This window comes from Salarias fasciatus, chromosome 20 (assembly GCF_902148845.1).
Source record: "Salarias fasciatus chromosome 20, fSalaFa1.1, whole genome shotgun sequence".
In the NCBI taxonomy this organism is placed as follows: Eukaryota; Metazoa; Chordata; class Actinopteri; order Blenniiformes; family Blenniidae; genus Salarias; species Salarias fasciatus.
The window spans coordinates 9944912-9968280 of record NC_043764.1 but is presented as its reverse complement, the minus strand read 5'-3'; the positions used below and the strand labels follow the sequence as shown (position 1 = coordinate 9968280).

Sequence of the window (23369 nt, the reverse complement as noted above, 5' to 3'; positions counted from 1 at the left end):
GCAAAGTAATTACTGAAACGGCTGGTCCATCAAACTGGTTGACTTTATCTTTGTGCTCCACACTGTCAGATTTGCTTTTTTCCACTTTAGTTATCACTTTGACAAGGTCAGCCAGCTTGACCCACTAAATATAGGCGACTTGCTTTGGGTCTTGTTTACTTGTACTCGCTGTCACCGACGCCTCTTAACTTACAGAATCTGACAAAAAAATGCTGATATTGTTTCGTCTAAGTATTCTGTTTGCATTGCATCCAAATCTTGCGAGAAAGTAATGTTGATTTATTTATTATTTGGTCAATGATTGTGTATTTAATGACATTTTCACAAGATTAGCGATCATGTTACAGCCTCAATCAGCAATAGTTTTTTTTCTCTCTCTATTAAAACTAATCAAAACAAGTTTTAAATTATGTCAAGCTAATCGTTTGACTTAATCACAAAATTTCATCCAAGTGCTAATTAAAAACCCAGAAACTCTTCATCTTCATTCACGGGTTATCCCGGAGATAAAGAGTGAATTAGGCCTCTTCTATCACTTTGCACAGAGGATTTGCTGTCTCTGTGTGTAGCATTAATGCACAGTCAATCTCTGCATATTAAAAGCGTGGGGAGTTTGTTCTGCGGTTCTGCTCAGGAAACGCCTCCTTGCCCATTGACATTAAACAGGATTAAGAACATCAGGCTGCTGTTTGCTTAAAACGTAGTCATTCTTTTTAACGACGAAGCAAAGAACAACTTAGAACTAAAGGAGACCACTCACACCTTTAATACTAAGAGTCCAGGCTTGAATTTTAATGAAATAGGTGCCAGTTCTTCAGATCAACAACTGGCCAGCTCCCGGTATTGGATGTCTGTGATTTCATTAAACTTATACTCAGGGGGGAAACAAAGCTCAGACTCCTCTCAATACGCACATAAACCACGCAGCTCGGACATTGCGGTCGACGTTATAGGATGTCCTCATGTTTAACTCTCTGTGAAACGTCCGTTTGCAGCAGTGATGTTTCAAGGGAAACATTTCCTTCAAGTGAAAGTACTTCGGTTTGTGATTACAGTATTTCACTGGTGAGATGTGTTCCTCTCTGCCCAGTGGGACTTCTGTCAGACTGCGTACAGCATTAACATTCAACCGTCAAGTTGTATTGCAGAGACATTTGTTGCACAGGAAACGCTTCATTAGGAAGAAGAGCTCGGACATCTGTATTCTTCTAATGTGCAGCATGTCCGCGTGTTTCTTCGCACACGTGACACGAACCCCTGATTCCTGCAGGAATTGAAGTGATTGTGTGTGTGTGTGTGTGTGTGTGTGTGTGTGTGTGTGTGTGTGTGTGTGTGTGTGTGTGTGTGTGTGTGTGTGTGTTCTCGTATTTCTATCCTTGTTGGGGCCAAATGTCCCCACAAGGATAGCAAAACGTGAAACGATGTGCCTTGTGGGGACCTTTTTCCGGTCCTAAGTAGGAGAAACAGTGTTTTCTTGACCATGTTGTTGTTACTGAAAAAAGTAAAAGTGCAAAAACATTTCTTTAGGGTTAGGCTTTGTTGTGGTGTGGGTTGGGTTAGGGTAAGGGTCAGGGTTAGGGGCTAGACATGAATGGGAGTCAATGGACGGTCCCCACAAGGATAGAAATACAAGACTGTGTGTGTGTGTGTGTGTGTGTGTGTGTGTGTGTGTGTGTGTGTGTGGGAATTGATAGAACAGTCATTTGGAGGCACCATAATAAAGCTGATGATGTTGATCATTCAAATCTAAACTGGATCGGAGGGAAGCATCGGGCATCCAATGTTCACATTTAAATAAGTTTCACCATTTGATCCATTGTTCACGCTCTATATAATTTTAAAAACAGTCGTATTCATCATTTCACAAACCTCTTTTCTGTCCCTTTAAAGCTAGTTAAAGATTCTTTTTTTCTTTGGACTGTTGTATATTATTGCACAGAATGTTTAAATTTTGCATAAAGACAATACCTGATGCCTTCTGGTGTGTTGTTGCCCCTTCTGTTTAATTAATTTCCCCGCAGGGAGGGATGGAATCTATTCCTGCAGTTTTGGGATTGAAGCTACTTCATCAGCAAACAACAAATGTCAAATAGATGTACTTTGAAATCCAGTAAAGTCGACCTGTCACCTCTCATCGAGGGGGAAACTGACAGGATTATCTCTGATCTCTCACTCTCGCCGCAGCGTTTGCTTCACTCCGAGTGGTGAATTCATTGTTAATTGTAGACTTTCTTCAAAAAGTATCACTGCACATGACAGATCCAAAGGCGATAAATGACACCAAATACTGAGAATGCTCGTTAAAGTTTTTTTTATCTTTTATAAGTCTTTACAACCGGCGCGCCTGCAGCATTTTTAATCACCTTGCAGCCGTCATTACATCATTACATTGATTTTTCACTAAAACGTGAGGAATTGTCTTTCACTGACATTAACATTACGTTCAAACTTTATACTTATTTCTCTTTTTCCTATAATAATACTAATCTTGAGACATATTTTTTGTGGTCATCTTAAAGTGTTGATTTGCCACATTGAATACATGTTGGATGTATATACAGTACAAAATGAAAGCTTTTGTGTTTCTCAGAAAGTTGTGAATTAAGGTTGAAGATGTCATTTCAGCTCTTTTTGTGCTCAAAGCTTTCAGCCTTTAAATTGCCAGCTCTTTTTATGTCTCCATCTTTTCCCTTTTTCCCCCCCCACAAAGACTCCTTTGTAGCTCAGGACTCCCAACTGATTCATAGTGTTTATGAAAGAAATGCATGCTTTTCAGCTTTTTGGAAACTTCTTTGTCTCAACTCTGAGGATGTCAGTGAATAGTTTAAGTAATATACACACAAATCGATCTGTCTTGTATTATTTTCTTGCCTCAGATCACTTTTTAAAAATTATTGTGGTTCTTTCAAAATCCCCCAAACTTATCCTCGTGTGCATCTCACATTGATTACAGGTTTTTCTCTGAATCACATGTCCTGCTGTCTTTTGTCTCCTCAGACTATTTGTGGTAAATTTGACATTTTGCAACATGCCTTTGCCTTTAAACCAGTTCACATCTCCTTTTATTGATTCGATGAGGAGGGATAGGTGTAATGCGGTTGTCAATCAAAGAGGCCTTAGGTAGAAAATGGCAGCTTAGTGGCAGAAAAACAAAGGCACAAAAAGAGTAGCGCTATAACATGGGAATGCAGTCATAAAAGGCTGCAATGAATTACCCCAAACAGCGAAAATGGTACCAAATCTCATTAGTGTTTTGTCGAATGGGAATGGCTTTTGAATCCCTCTCTGTCGAAGGCAATGAGAAACTTAATGACTTGTGTGAGGAAAAATGATAGTCCTCCTCAGGTTTCATGTTTATGGCACATTTTATAGTCATTTATTTGACAAAGTTACCCAACAGATGGTTACTCATCAGAGAAGTCCTAAAGAGTGCGACAGAAATTGGATACGCCACAATTGCCTTTGGCGAACTTCATCTGGCTCCATTTGGCACCGAGTGCTCTAAGTTTTTCTAATGAAGCCTTAGTTTATGTGGGATCGCCACCCACTGAAGCTTGTATTTAAAGTGGATTGACCCATGCTGCTGTAATTAATAAGGCTGAAACCTGAACATGTGGACGGAGTCAGTAATTACCTGCCTTTAAAGCATGTTAATGATGAGCGATGTTAGTCTGTAACTATATGCTCAGAGGTCATTCATCCACATGTACACGTAGTCATCAGATAACTGGGACACACACAGTGGGGTGTGTAAAACACTCACATGCACACACACAGCTGTGTTTTCATTACTTAGGGACACGTTAAATGAACTTCCAGTCATTTCTTGCAGAGTTGCTCTAAGCTTAACCGTAACCTGTGATTGGTCTACCTCAGCCTGTAATCACTCTGACTTTCCAACATGTCTCAAGATGTCTGTGTGAGGAGATCTACCCCAGCATGTGCACACACACACACACACACACACACACACACACACCTACTTTCCTGTGGCCCCGTTACATAGCCTACTAGACAATCATGGGATCACCAACAAGCTCTGTTTGTTTGTGCGGCACACAGATCTGACCTGTTCTTAGACCGAACAGAAAACGTCATGCCCTTCGTGATATCCAGGCGTTATTCGATGTTTTCAGTTTGGTCACAGTCTGCATTAATGAGTGCGAATGGCTCTTTAAGGTTGTAAATTTATGTTGCCGTCCGTCCCTCGGCCTGACTTCTCCTGAAAAGTGCTGCAAACCCACGATTGCACACGGCGGCAGACAGCTGGAGTAAGTGTGCTCGGGACCCAGCGACATCGCACATATCCAGACGTCGTGAAGTGCAGTCGCTGGGCCGTGTCTTTGCAAAACCGGAGGTGGCAGGTGAGAGGGGAGAAGAGTGCAACACAAATGTCACCGTCCCCGCCTTTGCGGGAGGATTTTGAATATTCTCCATCTCCACAAGGGTGACAGGATAGTGTAATGAATAGTACATCTTGTGGGTATACTACTGTGAACAATGATTAAAACTCTCATTAATTTGATGGAGAGCTTCATTAGTGGGTGATCATGGGTGGTGGGCACCGTTGTTTTTATAACACATCCACTATAATGTCCCATTAGTCCCTAAATGGCCTTTATTTTATATATGTGCTGTCGGGGCCGGTCTGTCCAGGACTGGCTTGTTCCTTCAGGATATTTGTGTTGAAGACCATCAAGATTTGTAGTTATCAAAAAGGAAATAAAATGACATGGTTGAATATATGCAAAGCTTTGCTGCAGTTACATTGGATGGTACTGTGGTGTGGAAATCTGCACAGTGGAGGCTGCTCTTTAGCCCTGGAGAGTGGATCTTAATAGGCTGAGAAAGGAGATGAGGAAAGTGTGTTCCATCAGGCAGGGAGCCCCCCCAGTGGTTTTTGAATGATGTGATGTGATGGGGGACGAGGAAGAGGGGTGAGGGGGGGGGGGGGGCTGCTGCTGTGGGGCTTCCAAAGATTTTGTCAGCAATTATTCACAATGAGGTGCAGTGAGACGGCGAGCTCCGGGAGCAGCAGTTATGAGGTGACATTTTGTCTGTTCGTCTCATTGTGCCAGAAGAGCTTCATTGTGACGATGTGTTTTACCTGTTTCTGTCCTCAGTGGGATCGTTGTTGTGCACTGTGTGGGACGTCTTTAAAGTGCTGCGGCGCCACAGGAAGTCGGTGTGAATATTAGGCAGGTTTTTTTTTTTTTTTTTTACAACATTTCTCTACATGTTTTTACAGAAGTGTCGAAAGTATTAATTTTGACATTAAGTACTCTCCAGTTTGACCTCGAGCTAAAATGCACATTCCTACAGTTAAAAGAACTTTTTGACTTATTTTTGTTGTCACTGATGCTCTTACTGGGATGATTAAGGTATTTTGAGTTTAGTTATGGCTGAAAACACTGACAATCCATCACAAACATTACAACCACCTGTCTAACACACTGTTGCTCCCTCTTTCGCTCCCTAAACATGCTGCATAGCCTCATCCTGTCTGTCGACATTACACTCTGCAGCAGTTTGAGCTACAGGATCCCATCTGTTAGACTGAACCACACAGGTCACAACTTGCCCTCCACGTGTATAAATGAGTCGAAACAACTCATGACCTTCGCTCTGATTTCGCGCTGACCGCTGCAGCACAGAAACAAAGCTCAAGACATGTAATTTCGAAGATGTTGTGACCCGGTCGTTGACCCATCACAACTTGGCGCTTGTCAAACTCGCTCAAATACTGTACGTACTTTCTCTCAAACACAACTTTAAGCACAAAATGCTCACGTGCAGTTAAATATATCCCAATAACTAACTTCCAAAATGAAAAAAATAGTCATTTTTCTCTCATCAGTGGTTATACTATTAGGATGGATTGATGTAGAATGAGTGCACTGCTTTACAGAGGTACGGTTTTTGCCTTAAGCATTTTCAAACATATGTACAGGTCCCGGGTCAGATTACTCCCCCACCACCTATTATGAGCTGACAAGTAAAGCGGGATCCCGGATCAGTGACTCTTTAAAGCCTCTGCTCATGTCAAACAGCATCCACGAGCTCAGAAGGACCAGTCAAGGGAGCCGTTAAGGTGTTTTCAAAGCGTTTGCCTTGAAATTGCTCCCTCGCTCCTAGGAAAGGGCAGCGGATGCCATGTCCTCAGCCGAAACCAGTGACGCTCAGCGCTCACACACACAAAGCAGTGGCAGACGAAGGCGCTCGTGCACAACTGACACCGACTATTAAACCCTCCCGTTGTCCTCAAGTGTTTTATACTTGACATTCTGATTGAAATGGAGGCATTAAATCTCACGGATGCTCATTTTAAACGAGCGCAACATCAAGGCCAAACACACAGCGCTGTACTTATCTGACAGGAACAAACTTGTGGTGAAACTAAAAACTACTGTTCGAGTGCGATTACGTTGGACATTTTTCAGCTGCACGTACCATGTCGGAGAGGTCAGTTTGTGCAAACACATTACGTGTTCCATCATTCTTGTTTATAACTTGCGAGGCGCCCTGCTTGTACAGCGTAGCTGTGGAATCAAAAGACGGGAGCGTATTGATGGTTTTATCGTCTTGTCTGAGGCTTGCTTACAAAATACATCCAAGTTGTCCACATAATGAATCAACGTTAAGTTGGGAAAATTATCCCAGCAGTGCACCCCCGATGCAGCGTTTCTTCTGTTTGGAAAGACACCGAATCACAAACAGAAAATATATGTATGAGTTAGAGAAAGGGAAGACATGCTCTGCTAATTTGTGTTATCTTCCTTCTCCTTTTTGCTGCTTATTATCATATCACCAGTCAACACACACACACACACACACACGCTCTTTGCTGTTTCCGTGTTGGCTCTCGGCAGTCAGTCGGGTCTGGCTTTTGTGAATGTGAGCGATCGTCCAACCTCCAATTGTCCATCTATCAGTGCGCAGGCAGTCTGGCCAGCTGGTGCCCGCTGGGCCGGGGAGGCAGACTGGGCAGGCCTGGATGTCACAGCGATGGCAGGTGGGGCCCGCCATAAGGTATCGTAATGCCCGCTGGCACAGACGGGACTGTCTCGGAGCGGCCTGATGGGTAGGGACGCGGTGTTTGCGGGGAAGCGAGGAGGGAGGCATCTTGAGCCATGCATATGCCAACGCTGACAAATTGGATAAAGCCTCCAGTGGGCAGGAAGGGCAGCGCCAGTGTGAGACCTGACATATGAAGAAGACTGGCACAGTGGAGAGAGGGTGTGTGTGTGAGGGTGGCGCGGAGCAGATGTGTGTTTGTAAACACACAGAGACTAAAGCAGTGTGTGTGCGCGTGTGTGTGCTGGAAGACCTTGACTTCTGTAACAAGGCTGAGAAATACTGCCTCGGCTGCTATTTTCACAGGTACACAATGCCTATCTTTGGGAGCTCTTCATCCTGTACCTCATTAGTAATTTTCACATGTCGCAGACTAAACTTTTAGCTTTTTTGCTACATCACCAAGCACAAAAAAAGAAAAAAAAAAAACTACTTGAAAGTCAGGAGCAGACGCATTTGTTTGAAAATGCCAGCTGACTTGCAGTGTGCAGTGAGCTGCACTGTTTAATTGAACAATGCCTGAAGACAATATGCCTCAGAAATGTGACTTTCAGAGCAGATTTAGACACAGTGACGCATAGCGTTTATGGAGTTTTGTTCTTTTGAACTAGTTTTTGAGTCACATACATAACAAGCATGCAATAATGTTTGTCAAGTGAATCATCTGGTACCACTCAGCGCGCTGTGGGAAAGTTAACTTTTTGTTCCAGCTGAGATATGAATGGTGGGAGACTGGATTGAGTTTTCTCCATCATTATGTGAGATCTTCTGTTAGAAAGTTGAGGTAAAATGGTTCCACCTTGACAAACTGTAGCAATTTAAGATTGTTCGCTTTAATAAATGATAGTACTGAAGCAATAATGTGATAAACATTTTGAATTCCTGGATATCAGAACAGTGTTATGGTGACACCCAGTAACTTTCTATTGCGCTTCTCTCATCATGTCGTGAAGATGTTACTCATTAGGTGGATATTAAATGATTTGTTCAAAGTCGTTTGCAGTGTCCTCGGTGTTGTTAATCGACTTCAGCTTCCTACAAATTGATCATTTGAACGAGCAGTGCCTCAAGTGAACGCCCCCCACAAGAGAGGGTATTGGCTGACAACAAGAGAGGGCATTAGTTTAGGGTCGATGCATCCGAAGGCGCTGCTCGACTCTCATTGACCCTGCGTGACCCCATATCCTGGACTGCATGACCTCTAAACTGGAGGATGTGCCGCCCTCACACAGTCATTAGGAAGTGTTTCATGTGTCGCCTTGCCCATTGTCAGTCTATTGACTCTTTATCAGCAGGCAGCTCAGCAGATGCCTCATCAATAGGCCGGATGAAGCGAAATGGCGCATCGCTTCTCGCTTCTCTTGTTGCCCAAAGAAAATCGCCAACTTTCTCTTTCTAAGCCATTGTCTACTGCCTTCAGAGTGAATATAAAGCACTATATATAATATAATATAAATGGTTTTGTTCATTTTCTATAGAACTACTGCTGTGTACAGGGATCAAGCTAATTGAGTTACAGAAATTTGCGAAACAGTGACATTCTAAATAAATCAGTTACCAGATACCAGTGGCTGTGTACATGAATAATGATATAATAAAGGTGAAGGAGGTGGAGTTGGAAAGAGCAATTGATTATAGTCGAAACCAAGATTGATGGTGTTTTTAATCCCTTTTATTAACCAATAAGCTTTTGGAGAAGTTCAGTTAAAGTGCGCTGCGGTGTCCCACTGCAAATGCTTCTGTTCTGTCAGCTATTTTTGGCGTCCAGTTTTGTTTCCTGTTATTGGCGCAACTATTTGCACTTTGGGGCTCTCAGGGTCATTGCACTTCCACCGGTTGAATTTTACAAAGCTGTAAAAGTCTAAGTATGAATGAGCCTGAGTTTTGTAAAATTGTAGTACTTGCTGAGATTTCTGGTTTTCGTCTTTGTACAATCTGGCCCATGCTGTTGTAAACAAACCTTGCTTTTTTTTTTTTTTTTTTCTTTTCCCACTTTCAGATACTCACAGATGGAGGATGGTGCTACTAGTGTGTGCCTGGCATATCAACACGCTTTGCTCTCAAGCCAAATTAGCTCATGGCTGAAAAGTTGTAATTTCCACACAGATATTTTTCCTGTGCGCTTGAAGTTTGCGATGCATCTGTACTTTATTTCCCGTTTTGCTCACTGCAGCGCATAAAAGTAACCAAAAATATGTCTGTCCTTTACCTGACCTGCTAAAATGTTACTTTTCGATGTTTGCAGACAGACTTCCAAAAGCCGGAGACGACTGGCTTAAGCATCAAGCAATGAAAAAAGTGTAATCCAATCGGAGGAAAAATGTTGTAGCATGTCCTGTTTGTGCTTCTGAAGTTGGTTCTTATCTGGGACGTAACAAAGAGACAGGTACCGCCAGCTGCTCTGTCAGTCCAGAAGTCGTCATGACACTTCGTCTCTCGACAGCGAGGAGGCTTTGTCTCATACCTCCCACCCAAACATGGAGAGTTCATCCAGAGTTCAAGAGGAAGTTAAGAGAGAGAGAGAGTAAAACTTGCCCCCCCTCCCCTTCTTGTGTCAGTTCCTCCCCACCTTTTGGGTCCTAATCCTCAGGCAAAAAAAAAAAAAAAAGGGTTGTTGATTTGACAGCTGGCAAATTGCAGACAAGTATACTTTTAAGGAGGGTTTGTCATTTCGGGGAATATCGAGAGGAATCTGTGACTCAGTCAGCCTCTGGAGAACCATTTTTCACTTCTGCATCTTCTCACTTGCTTGTCAGAGATACAGATTATAGAGTAATGCTGCACACTTTACCTGGGTAATTAAAACTTACGTGAAACTGTTGGAAACAAAGTCTGATCATGAAGGTGAATTTAGGCCTGCTTCAGTCTAAACACCCACCATGATGTTGTTGGATGGTTTTGAAATATTCGTTTGCTCAGGTTCGTGTTGAAATGGTGGCTTCAGCACTTAGAATATAAGAATAATAGATAATATAGATGCATAAACAAATGTCCAAGGAGCCGCTCCTTCTCTTCCTTGCAGCCATACGCACACACTCACTCACACACACGCGCTGTGTTGTTTGCTTTGTGCAGTGTTGGGATGCTCTGTGGTCATTAATTGATGTGCCCGGCTGTGTAGACAGAATTGATTTCTGGTACACACCATAAAGAGCAATGCTACAGCTTTTCCCTGTCAGAACGTACAAGGCCATTACCTTGAAAGGAAGTTGATGCCACCGTTGAACAGATTCATGGATAATGCAATGGGTGTAGAAAGAAAAAAAAAGAAAAGAAAAACAGCTCCACTCCTCAGTAACTTCCTGGGCTATTTTGATCTTTTACCAGTGTTATGAATGAGTAATTTCCTCTGAACAGTTTATATCCTATTAGTTTATGTGTTTCATAGCCCCCTAGTGAAATCGACATGAGAGAGATGTACAGTCAGGGTGTTAGAGGGTAACTGATACTCATTTCTGCTACTGTATGCAAAGGATACAATGCTGAGATTAATGTGCAAAACGTGACACTGGGAACAGGATGAAATGCTGCGCAATTACAGTCTTACAAGCTGATTAAGTAGCTCATGGTCACTGATGTATCCTTGATGTTGTATTTAATTTTTTTTTAGATCATCTCCACCTAGTCTCAATGTTCTGTCAGTGTGTCTGTAATCTATTACTACATCACAATTGGATGTGATCATACAGTATGTTTAGGATTCTCTGTCCAGCACATATTAAATACAGGTGGATCAGTAGTTATAGTCTCTCGTGTCATGGGTGTGTCCTGCTCAGTACAACTGAAATTGTAATCGCAGGATAATGCCCATCGTAGTACAAAGACATATTGAGATTATATGCCTCTATGTTTGGATCTCTGTCGCGACATCTTGTTGTTGTAAATATATCAAAGAGAATGATGGTTACGAGCTCTGGGATCCAAAGCAATAAGCTGCTTATATTAGATATGAAATGCTTCGGATCACCAAGCAGGATCTTGGCTTCCTTTCCACAGCCCATAATCAGACCCTTCATTCAAACTTTATTTGGATGCTTGAGGGTTCACTGAACGGCTGCCAGCAGGCCTCATCCCTTTAACGTCCTGTATTTCACTGTGTGTTTACTGTAATCATTGTTTTCTCCTTGCATGTCTGTCCTGGCTGGAGATGTGAATGGGCAGTTGTTAGCGATGGGCAGAACCGCGTGTGAAGGAGAATAAAGTCCATCACCTCATGGACAATCGATCTTCGTCAGGCGTGATGTGGCGGCCTGCGCGGCGTCTGTTTCTCCCCCCTTCACAAAATTGACTTACAATAGGCTTAGCGCTCAGATATTGCTCTGCTGCTTTGGGGGTTCAGCAGACTATTCCCAGGCTTAGGCTGCACACTGTGATGCCAAAGTGCATCATCGATTCATTCACTCAAGGCCACTCATCGCTGGCGTTACTCGGTACATTTGATCAACCTTGTTGCTGTTTATGTCACGTCGTTTTCATTTGAGCTTCAGATTTACTGGCAGGAGAAAAAGTCATGTACGCTCAGGAAAACATGCAAACTCCAAACAGAAAACTCATATAGAGCATTTACTCATTCTGAAGCCAAGTCACCAACAACTAAGCTTCTTCTTCTTCTTCTTCTTCTTCTTACATTCAATTTAAACCCTGTGAGTTATCTCTTCAGACATTTTATATCTCATAAAACAATGAACAATTCTTGAACGTTCTTGTTTTTCTATCTATTTATTTATATTCATTTGCTACTGTGATACTTCTTCTTTGGGCTGCTGTAACAGTGAAATTTCCCCATCGTGGGATCAATAAAGTCTTATCTAACAATCTTTTAATGATATTCTAGTCTCCCATATGTGTAATCTTTAATGAAATAGTATTTAATTCCCCTGAATAATAAACACTCCAATCACAAAAATATATGTACATCTATATTATATTATTTTTACTAATGTTCATTTAGTTTCATGATTTTTGCTATAATATACGTTTAGCCACTATTGATATTCCTTTCTTTAAAACTATTTTATGATTAAAAGAAAAAAAATCAAATAACTTTGCATAAAAATGTAAAATGAAATTTCTTAGCAGGTGACATACTTATGCCTCACAAATCTACATGTATTGAAATAAATACTGAACAAATCCTTGTGCTGAGTTTGTTATAGGCAAAAACGCTTTTTTTTTTTTCCAATCAGCGTTCCATTTGGATTATTTCATCTTGCTTTTCTTTTCTTGCATGCATTTTTTTCCCAAACAAAATCTTCCCAAGCAGCCTCAATGCTGCTGCTCGGCTGACAGACACTGAGCCGCCTGTGACAGGTATACGTGAGAAATATTATGCAGCTATCACAGTGACAATTGAACGGTGACCACACACTGAGAACTGTGTGACACAGATGTACTTTTTTCCTTCTCACGGAACTGTCAAGACGTACGTCTTTGTTGCTGTCTTTCTGTAATTGCTATTTATGTCGCTCCTCTCATACAGCGTTATTACAACGGATACGAGTTTGACAGCCACATTTTTGCACTGCTTATATCCCTATTTTTTCTGATGCAAACACTTTGTTAGTGAACATTCCAGTATGAATATTGCAACAATATAACACAAAGCCCCTAACAAAATGTTCTCCTCGGGTTCTGTACTTATATATATATATATATGGAATAAAATAATGGTTTCAGGATTAAAGTGCCAGGTTAGATCACCACATAGTCATTCCACACTTGCACAGCTCTGCAGAGTGCTTAAATCTTTTGGGCTGGTGGAGGTTTTGCTTTTCTGACCTAGATCAGAGCTTTTCTTGAGTGTTCAAGTGAGTTTCTGAGTGTTTGCCTGGAGTCCAGCAGCACAGTTATCATAGCAGCGTGATTGTGTTATCAAAGCCCATCCACATGCCTCAGCATCGGTCTGTCAGGAAGCCATTAGTGGCACACAATGAGGAGTCCATAATCATCCAGAAAGGCTCACTCATGTCCTCATAGGTGTGCCTGATGGTTGCGTGCAGGCTCTTTGTAGATGTGTGACTGCAGCGTTCATTCCGCTGAAGGCGCCGAGAGAAGGAGAACTGCGAGTTCTCTCCGTTCATTAGGATTCTGCCGTGGTCTCTGAGTGAGGCTGAAATGAGAAGAACTGATGAGAGGAGAAGCAGCGGAGGTCCAGAAATAGATCAAAACCAAACCGGAGTCCGGAGCAGTGGTGGGCACCGGCGGGCGAAGGAATGTTGGCCCCGTCGGCCTGAGCGCGCTAAACGGAGCTGTCTGACTGGATTGCAGAAAGAGACGCGCCCCAGAGAGTGATAGCAACAGCGAATCAACGCACTAACTAATGATGGGAAGTATTTAGGAATGCTGATAACTGGAGGATGGGCTCTTTTTTTGAAGATTATAGAAACCCTAAAGCTTTTTTTTTTTTTTTTTTGCTGCTCCCCCCTCTGTTATCTCTCTCCATTTTGTTGCTGTTCTGATTGTGATTGGTTGGGGAGATAAGAGCTTCACGATTCTTCTATTTTCTGCTTCATTACTTTAACTCACTCCACGCAGTGGGCTTGTGTCAGTGGCCGAGCGGCTGTCCGTCCTCTTGCCTTTTTCTGAGTGTTTTTCTCCTCTTTCCTTTTATCTGATTAGCGGCTCATTGTTAACGGTGCAGTTCTTGATTTGCAAAACTGTGAGTGTCGCTGGATGTCTGGGGTTGTTTGAAGTGTGTTTGATTGTAGACAGGGGAGGGCCAGACAGACGATCGCTGTGAGTCAGATCATTAACACGTTTTAAATTGGATCTTGCAAAAATTTGCGAAAACACAGAAACTTGCTCCATCTTTAGTCCGACCAATTCATCAAAAGGAGGGTTTTAAACGTCTCGCAGCGAGCTGAAAGTACAGTGCCCAAATAGGATAATTATAGCTCCTTGAAAATGTGACCCTCAGTTCAGCAAGTTCACCGTCCCGCTCCATCTCTCCGCAGCCCCCCTTCTCCCCAAACAGGCCATTAGCACCCAGCTGGCCATTTTGAAACTGTGCGGATGGATGACATTTAAAAAACTTCGCCTTAAGTCCTTCTTCTTCTTCTTCATCCTCTTCCGTTAACCTTTCTCGCTCCTGTGTTTCATGCCTCTGCAATTCTTTTTCTCTCATTTGCTTTTCCCCAGTCCTTCTGTAACTTGCAGTTTCAGGCAATTTAATTTTTTTTTTTATTCTCCCCTCTTTTTTTTTTTTCCTTCTTCTCATTCCGCCTCTGTTTGTTTCTCTCTCCTTTTTGTATTTGTGCGAGTATATGAGTGGAAAGGGAGCAAATAGAGCGAGGCAGCGAGGTAGAACCCACTGCCTCATCTGGTAATGAGCCTGGAAAGTTCCCAGCCTAAAGTACACCGTCTCCATGGAGACCGAGGTAAAGTTGCCGGCGCTGCCTCTGCGCTGGCGTCTTTGAAGGCCTCGGCCAGAGCAAACAATGCCAAGGTCAGCACTCCCCGGGGTCTGTTTGACCGTCGGCGACCGCACCAAAGCGCTGCGGTTTTGAAGGATGTTGTGGGCGCTTGTTGTTTGGTCGTCTTTTTCGTCACGGGCGCGTTCCGGCACACTCGCTGGACCACCCTCAACTTACCACCCATTTCTCTGGGTCTTTCCTCATTCCCATCTGTATGTGACCTCTTACTTCCACAGCACCGATGAACAGCCTCACGCAGAGCCCGGCATCTTTAATATGAATTTGTTTGTGTGCTCCTTTGCTAGGCGTAGCTCAAAGGTTCATGTTTTGAGGGCTTTGTTGTTGTGTTTTTAATACCGTGCCCTCTCTGTCCTGCTCTACTCCGTTCTCTGCTGCACCGTCCTCCCGCGGGCCGCCTCCATTTATTGTTCAATTTAATTATTAATGTTCTTAATTCTAGACGAGGGAACAAAGCTGCTGCCTTGTTTATTTATGCCTTTAAGCTCAGAGCCCTTCCCTCTCTTGCTTCTACAGTTTGATGCTTCGAGTTTGCCAGTCATTACTAGTTGGCTAATTACGTGCACAGGCACCTGCCCACACACACACACTCACACACACACACACACACACACACACACACACACACACACACACACACACACACACACACACACACACACACGCCACAGATGGGTGGTTGTTGTCATATTTCCTTGTCAAGTCTTCCTCTGCTTTGCTGTGGGATATGTGTAAATTTTCGGTCATGTTTAGAGGTGGCGTGTGCAAAGCTGTTTCTTGGAGACGCTGAAACACCTGGTGGTCTTTGCAGGCTAGTTGGAAGGAAGGACGACTGCTGTGACGACCAAGATGGGGTACAAAACGCACAAAAAACACAGCTAGTAACCATCCAGTAACACTTGTGTTTTCCAAATTATGCTGATATGCTTTTGCTTTGCATGAGTGCCAGCCTGCAGCGCCGGAGCATCTGGGATTTCTCTCTTTGTCTGTATTTATTCTTAATCAGTATCTAAATGGCTGTAGCTCCACCACAGTTCATTTAATGCTTCTGTTCCACTCATGGCAGTGCGTCCAAGTTGGCGCACCCCGCTGCCAACAAACGTAGCAAGTTTCTCATTCCTTACCACTCGTAGATAAGTGTTTGCCTCAGCCTTAGAGCGTACTTTCATTGTGGTTATTTTCACAAGTGGATTTTAAAGAACTTAAAAAAGAAAAAAAAAAAGGCAAGCTCAAGAAACATCTATTGCAGCATTAGGCAACAAGACCAGTGGATCAGTGGGTCAATAAAGAACAGATGGTCGCCAATCTATCCTTTGTAACTCTAAACACCGTGTCCTCGTCACTACTGTGAGAACAAAAACTGTTTCCATAATGTTAATGCCACTCCAAGAATGAGTAAACACTGGGAGCAACGCAGCTAGTTGATGGTTTAAAACAGAAGATTTCGACTCCAGAAAGACGTGCTGCACGTGTAGATATCATCACCTTAGCCTCAGAAAACAGCTGCATGTCAGGATTAACACATTACTTAACTCTATGAAGACATATCGAATAAAAAAACATTCAAATGATTGGTTGAGACACTAAAGATGAAAATTTACCAGTTATACCCAAATCCAAAAGAAATGAGTGGAAATACTTCAGTGAACTCATGCTTACGTGCTCATTTATTGTCAGGAAATTAATATTTAATTAAATCAGATAAACATGCATCAAAAACATCATCATTAATATGCCTGCCTTTGTGCCAGAGATGAGGAGCCATTGTTGACTCGGTTGCTCCTTAAACACTAAATACTGGCTTTGGAAAGAAAGAACAACCAAACTAAATCTATAAACCTTTACTCCCTGAAGAAATTTTATTCTAATTAGCCCCTTTAAGGTTTTTAAAAAATCCAACTCTCTCATGTTTCTTTTGTAGGATATTCAAAGGGCAGAGAGAAAGCATATAAAATACTATCACTGAATAATTGCACGGTGCAGATTTCTACACACTGCACTGCCATGTTCAGACATAATAAAAACGCTTGTTTATGGACATACATCGGCACATTACTCACAAGCTGTGCGACTCCAGCATTTAGCAGCATATGTGACCCTTCAGGTTTGTAACTGTGCAGGTACTTGACATTCTGCCCTGCGTTGCCATGTTTGTGTATAAATTGTAGCAGCCCGCGCGTCAGAGATGCCGATGCTGTCCCAGATGCTACAGGGCATATATCTAGCTGTTAATTGGGGCTGAGGGCAAACCCGGTGCAGATGGTATTTGCACTGTGTGATGAAGAGGATTTTCTGGGTTTTACTGCAATCTGCAGTGCAGCTCACGGCGGAGAGGGGAGATGAGGAGAAAGGAAATTGGAAAAGAGAAATGGGGAGATGGAAAGCCGAGAGAGAGGGCCGGGGAAGAGAGTGACAAACATTCAGTGAAGAGACTGAGGACGCTGCTGTGCAGAGCAGAGGAAAAGACATTGAAAGATGGAGAAGTAGATTACATCCAACATACTTAGACACAGAAAATCATTTGCTTCTCGCTTCTGTTTCTTTTTTCTTTGCTTATTTTAACAGCTATTTCCCATGTATCTCAGCTGGTTACATGCAGACACCTGATCTGCTGAGGCTGGAGCAGCCTGAACACATTCTCTTCCAATTCCCACTAAAATGTTTTTTTTTTTTTTAAATCTTCTACTTTTAGCACATGGGCCTCGATGACTGATTCTGGATTGTGCCAGAAGTCCCACATGGCATTGTGGGAGTGTGTGAAGCAGAGGAATAGTGGGATTCATTCATGACTGTCCAGAATAATATAACACTGTCTGACTCCCGAGTAATTCATCTGAGCCTAATGGTTGAATCAGTCAGACTGATGAACGCAACGCTGGAGGCTGAACTACAGCAACAATACAAGAACAGAGATAAGTGCAGATGATTAAGACATTCAGGTTAATTTTTGTAGTCATTTCTCCTAATATAACTGGTAACCATTTCTCAGACAAGTTTCAGTAACCTGGATAACTGATGGGCTACATTTGGACACCCGAGTCAGGCCAAAGGGTTACCCTGTAATAACCCCACACCCCGTTTTTATATCCCCGCTCTTCTGGTAATTAACGCTGATAGAATCTCCTGGAAACTCATTCAACTTCCTAATGCGCAAAGTTAACTTGATGAACTGCGAGCAATAACGTATCTGCAGCCTCCATCCGTCACCATTAAAACTGAGAGCCGGCCATCGCTTCTCACTATAGCATTATTAGCTGTAGAATATCTGGAGCAGATGGAGCGCTCTGCATACTAAAGCAGACACAAAGTCTCAGCGTACGTCTTCCTGAAAATGCACCTTTACTGTAAATGTTTGGAGTGATCGGCTATAATGAATGTGTGTGTTTACTCGTCCTGATGAATGTATGTTAGCTTAACAAACGGCAGCTGTAGAAAGCCGCGCATCCTGCCTGTTCTCATAAACAGATTGGGAGTCTGTGATATTTTCTAACCCAGAGGAAAAAGAGATTACACCAGGATCCCTCAAAAGATTTCAACCTGCACCTCCCAGATTATTCATTTTCAGCCCACTTACACTGTGTTCTTTGTGGATTCTCAGAAAGGACTTTTATGGTGAACCAAAACAATAACACCCTCAATCCGACTCATGCATGCAGCCCACACAACAGCCCACTAATCTTCGTCCACTATTCAGGATGATCTCCATTCTTTTCGCTCTTTAATGTCAATAGCTGAGATGAATAATGCATCTCTGTTTGACAGCCTTTTCAGTAGAGTCGTCTTTTGACTATTCCCCATGACTCCACGCTCATGTGTGACTTCCATTGTTGCAGCTGAAGCTGTGCTGTCAAGAAAATACCACAAACAAGCAAAAAAATGCCGTATACGGTGTATGGTGCCATTCGGAGGAGATCAACTGTAAATGCTCAGCGGGGAAAAGCCATTAAATGCAGCAATGGCCCAGAGTAAGCTCTGGAGATGTGTTGAGGCAAAACACCAGTGTGTGGAGGAGGAGGAGGAGGAGCAGCAGGAGTGCTGAGAGTGGAAAAGGAAAATGTACCATATTTTTTAAGAAATGTGACTCATGTTGATACTCATTTCTTAGGGACAGTGTGAAAGTACAATACACCCAAGTGTCTATGGTAAAAGAACACTTGAGTAGTAGTGTTTTTATTTATTTTTCCTGGTAAGGCTTGGTGGAAAATGATGTTCAAGATTACAGAGCTGCAGCGAGAAATCATTACCAAAACCCTCCTCATGTCTGGCTGGCTGCAGCTCAAGGCTGCATGAGCTGCTGGTAGCATGACTGACCGTCTCTGCCTCTGACTGTCGGCTGTTCAGTTCAGTTGAGATGTGATGTGGTGCTGAGATTCAGACACGTGGAAGAAAAATGCCTGGAAAGAGAAATATGACTTGTCTGATTCTGTTATTACGAATCTGACAGCTTGAGACCGGTGGAGCACTGGAGAATATAAACCATCTGTTAACGGCAGTCAAAGGTCTTTTTTCTTGAGCTCTTTAAAAACTAACTACGACTACCTCAGGAAGCATGAAACACTTAAATAACCTGCAGCCTGACACATGAGTGTTCGCTCTATTACAGGTATAAACATTAATGCACCAGTGCAAAATGTGAGCTTAATCTTAAATTTTCTTTGGTGTCAGTATGATGCACCTTTTTTTTATGTTTCTTGAAACATCTTATTAATACAGTTTCTGTGTTTTGTAGTGATGTGTAGTATGTTATTTTTAAACATTTCCCTCCTTTTCTATCATTTTCTTTGTGTATACTTAACTGGTGTGTGTGTGTTTTTTCCTTTTAAATACAGATGTTGGTCTTTTGCAAAGCACGCTGAGCTGCTTTTTACTGTCTGATTGATTGATTGATTGATTGTAAATCTAAAACAATAGCCTACTATTGCATTAAAGGGTCCACAGAGCAGCATATTTATCACCTTTGACTGAGCAGGAAGTGCGAGCCGCCGAGTTTCTGAGGCGGTCCAGTCAGACTTCTCCATTGTGAACTTGATGGATCGCAAAACAGCCGGTGTCTCGAAAAACAAAGGCGGCGTTTAGGCTGCTCGCTGGCCACTGCTCTTTTCTGTCGTCCGCGGAATAAATCTCAGTCAGGGCACACAGAGTTTCTTCTTGGAGGGGGTGAGAGGTGTTATTTGTTTCACTTTGCAGGGGAGCGGTGGAGATTTCACCTTGTCTTTGGGGAAGATTTTAGAACCTGATGGAAGAGTTGGACTGAACTGATATGGATGTGTGCCTGCTGAGGCACTGATGGAGTGGCAGATTGGAAGCTGGATAAATATTAGGTTTTCACAGAGTACAGGGAAATGTTTCCTCATCTAATTGCAGAGCATGATAAATATAACTATCACCTGTAGTAAAGTAAAAAATGGGATTATTGCGGCTGTAATCATGAGCCATAGGGGTGCTTAGCTGATTCAGTCATGAAATCAATAGTTAACAAAATGCACACATTCAGAAATGCCGGTTTTATTTTTATGTTTCAAACTGAAGTGTAAAATGCATCACGCTCAATCTGTGATTCTCCCACTGAAACAATCCATAACCTGTGCCAAAAAAAGCATAAACCTGCCGGCAGAAATGTTCCTTCGGGGAATTGAACTAAAACGCTACGACGTCCAAGTTTGACAATATTTCTTGAGGCAAATGTCCAGTAGATCATAATATCGAACTATTTAGTTTGATATAGATTGAAAGCAACTTTCAGTGCCATTCACAAACCTTTTGACAATCTCTATTGTTGGACAAACTGCAGATTATGTGATTATGCAGATTATGCAGCTGTGTGACTGAATTTGAGAAGCCCCTGCCATTAGTAGTGATAAGTGGCTTCTGAATGACCACGGAGAGCTGCTGCCCAGCTGACTCTGTCCGGATGGACAGTGAATGTGTGCGTTGGGACCCTGGTGGACTGGTCACACTGGGCTCTGAGGTGAATTATTTTCTGATTTGACCGGGTCTGTCTGTGCCAAGTCATTGTTTTGTCTCATAATGTTGTTCTATGTTGGCACTTTTACTAAGTGCATGAGTTTCTGAGCCAAAGAGATAAACAGGTTTAGTGCTCCCAGTGGGAAGTATGAACAGAAAAAACAAAAATAAAACTGTCCATTCTGTGGATTGAACGCTCTATTTTCACTGTCAACCTTTCTTTCTTGGAGAGAGCCATTTGATAGCTACTTTTCCTCAATTTTCTCTGTCTCACCTCTTTATCCCTCTGTTTTACTCTCTCGTTCTCCATCACACCCGCCTTTTTCTCTCCATCTTTTCTCTCCTTTTCTTCATTTCACCAATGTTTTTCTCTCTTTCTCCATCACACCAGTGTTTTTTTTGTTGTTGTTGTGAATTTCTTTTTATTGTTTTCATGAGAAAGAAATATATATTGACAATAGTTTGTGGTATTTACACAAAATAGTACAGATTTTCAGAGGTTTTTAACATGAGACAATTAGGACGTAGGGTGCAGAAAAACGAGGAAAAAAAAAACAGTGAGAGATGAGCTCAAGGTTAGCGTCCAGACAATAGATTTAGGAAAGCTTTCCACATTTTAAAAAAGATTATCAGCCATGATGTACCTGGTTTTCTCCAGATGTAATATACTCCTCAGCTCTCTAAGCCACATTTCCAATGTAGAAGCCCTTACAGATTTCCAAGATTTTAAAATCAGTTTTCTGGCTAAAACTGTTGGGGGAGGAATAACCCCGGCCTCATTCAGATTCATCACACCCTCTGAATTGGTCACCTCAAACAACACGGTGAGGCGGGCTGGATTACATGGACGAATAAAGGCTTTGGTGAAAAACAAGGAGCCCTAGAGTGGTTGCAGCTGCAGTTATGATATGACAAGAATAGGTGGGATAGTGCACCTTCTTCACTTAACACATTGGGATGATACTTCCGGGAATATTTTCTGCAGTTTAGAGGGAGTGCAATGGAGTCTAAGCACTCTAAGCAGCTCTTATTCTTAATACACTTCTCTCACATTTCATCTGAGATTTCACACTTCAGTTCATTCTCCCAGGCCTCCCGTTATGAGTCTGATGGTCTGTTGTTCACCTTCTGTAAGATTTCATAGAATTTGGGTATCGCCCCTCTCATGTATGATTTGGTTTGTATAAAACTGTCCCAACGCTTCATGCTGAGGTTTACATCTGTGTTGTGGTACGTAAGCTCTCAAAAAATGTCTCAACTGGAGAAAATGGAAAAAGTGGGAAGCTGGGAGCCTGAATATCTATTGCAACAGCTGAAAGGAGGCCAAATGATCCTCAATGGAAACATTTCTCAATGTGATAATACCCTTTTCTCTCCAGTTTGAAAAAAGCTGCATCCTCCAGTGGAGGGTTATTGCATTATTTAGTGCATGGTTACCACAGATAGGAGTATCCAAATAAACTTTGGGGGTTTGTAAGGTTGTCGTTGCCTGCTTCCATATCTTTATGGAGTTATACATTATCGGGCTATTATGATACAAAAGCTTTTTTAATCTTTACTGGGCTGCTAATGAGCACTGGAAGAGAGGTACGCTGATAGGAGAGGTGTTCAATTTGTAGCCATGCAGGCATCACCTCCAGATTACTGTCTGATAAACACCCCATCCAAAACTAAAAAAAAAAAAAAATCACATGCACAGCCCAAATAATAAGATTTATAATGTGGTAGGCCAAATCCTTCCTCAGCCTGATTTTTAATGAGATAGAAACTTTTGTAAGACCACCATTTTAATGGCGTTGATGCACCTTACCATTAAAAAAATGCAAAGTATTCCACAAGTGTGTATTCCTCTCCAACTCATATTTTCACATCCCAGTTGTGACGTAGTAGCTAATTCAACTTCCTTGTAACTTTATTCCACTGGATTCTAGATAAATAATATGACATCATCGCCATAGAACAATATTAACCTACTCTATTGCACCAATCTTTTTCTGTCCCTTTCTCACTTTCACACATCTTTTTCTCTGACTTTCTTGGTCTCTCCCGTCTTTCTCTTTCTTCCCACTGTTCTCAATGACGACGGTAACGCTCTGATCTGTCTGTGCTGTAGAATCTCAATGTTTCGCCCCTGAAATACACAGATTTGATCGGCTTCCCGGTTTAACTTGCTTGCAGTTGGTTTGTGCGTTTCCTCATCCACTGAAACATTACCGCAAAGACTGTAAAAGCTGTGTCTGTTCAAAAACAAGCACCGCATTAGGTTTGAAATCATAACCTTCTGTTTTGGCTGCCAGTCAGTCCGGGTCCATATGGGTCCAGACCCGGACCATAGTCCACCTATTGTTGACCACTGTCAATATCTGAGGTTGAAATCCATTATCTCCTTTCTGTTCTTACTGTTTGACTACATAACATTGTTTCTATCATTCAGCTTTTTTAAGTAGAGGGTGACTGATTGTTTTACCCTGCAGAATAGCAGATTTGTCACAAATGGACTTTGGATACAAAACCGTTCATAAAAATGCCACAAATGAAATAGTGCGTGTCATTCTTCTCTCCCTGACTAGACATTTATGCGCTTGTTTTTCCTCACACATTCACACACTCTTGCCCACACTGGCAGATAGTTTGGGTATTGGTACAACCACAACAACAGCTGCTCTTGTGTGACTGCTGCCATTGCTAGCCAGCAGCCAGCAATGCAGTCTGTGGTCCGAAAGTACTGGCACAGTCAGGAAAGCACGTGCTTTGTTGTGTAGCAGGCACCCAAAACATTTCCTGTGCAGCGCTCCATGACGGGAACTGTCATTTTATAGTCTGTTAATGGTACCACACACACAATCCATGGTACTTTGAAAATATGGCTACAGAAAAAGTTAATTTAACCACGCTTGGTCA

At 42.4% G+C, this 23369-nt stretch overlaps 1 protein-coding gene across 4 annotated transcripts in view; it reads left to right on the top strand.

Annotated features, from left to right (window-relative positions):
• kazna (kazrin, periplakin interacting protein a) overlaps positions 1 to 23369 on the top strand; it is a 180759-nt gene that overhangs the window by 66197 nt on the left and 91193 nt on the right. The gene's annotated exons all lie outside the window — the stretch shown is intronic.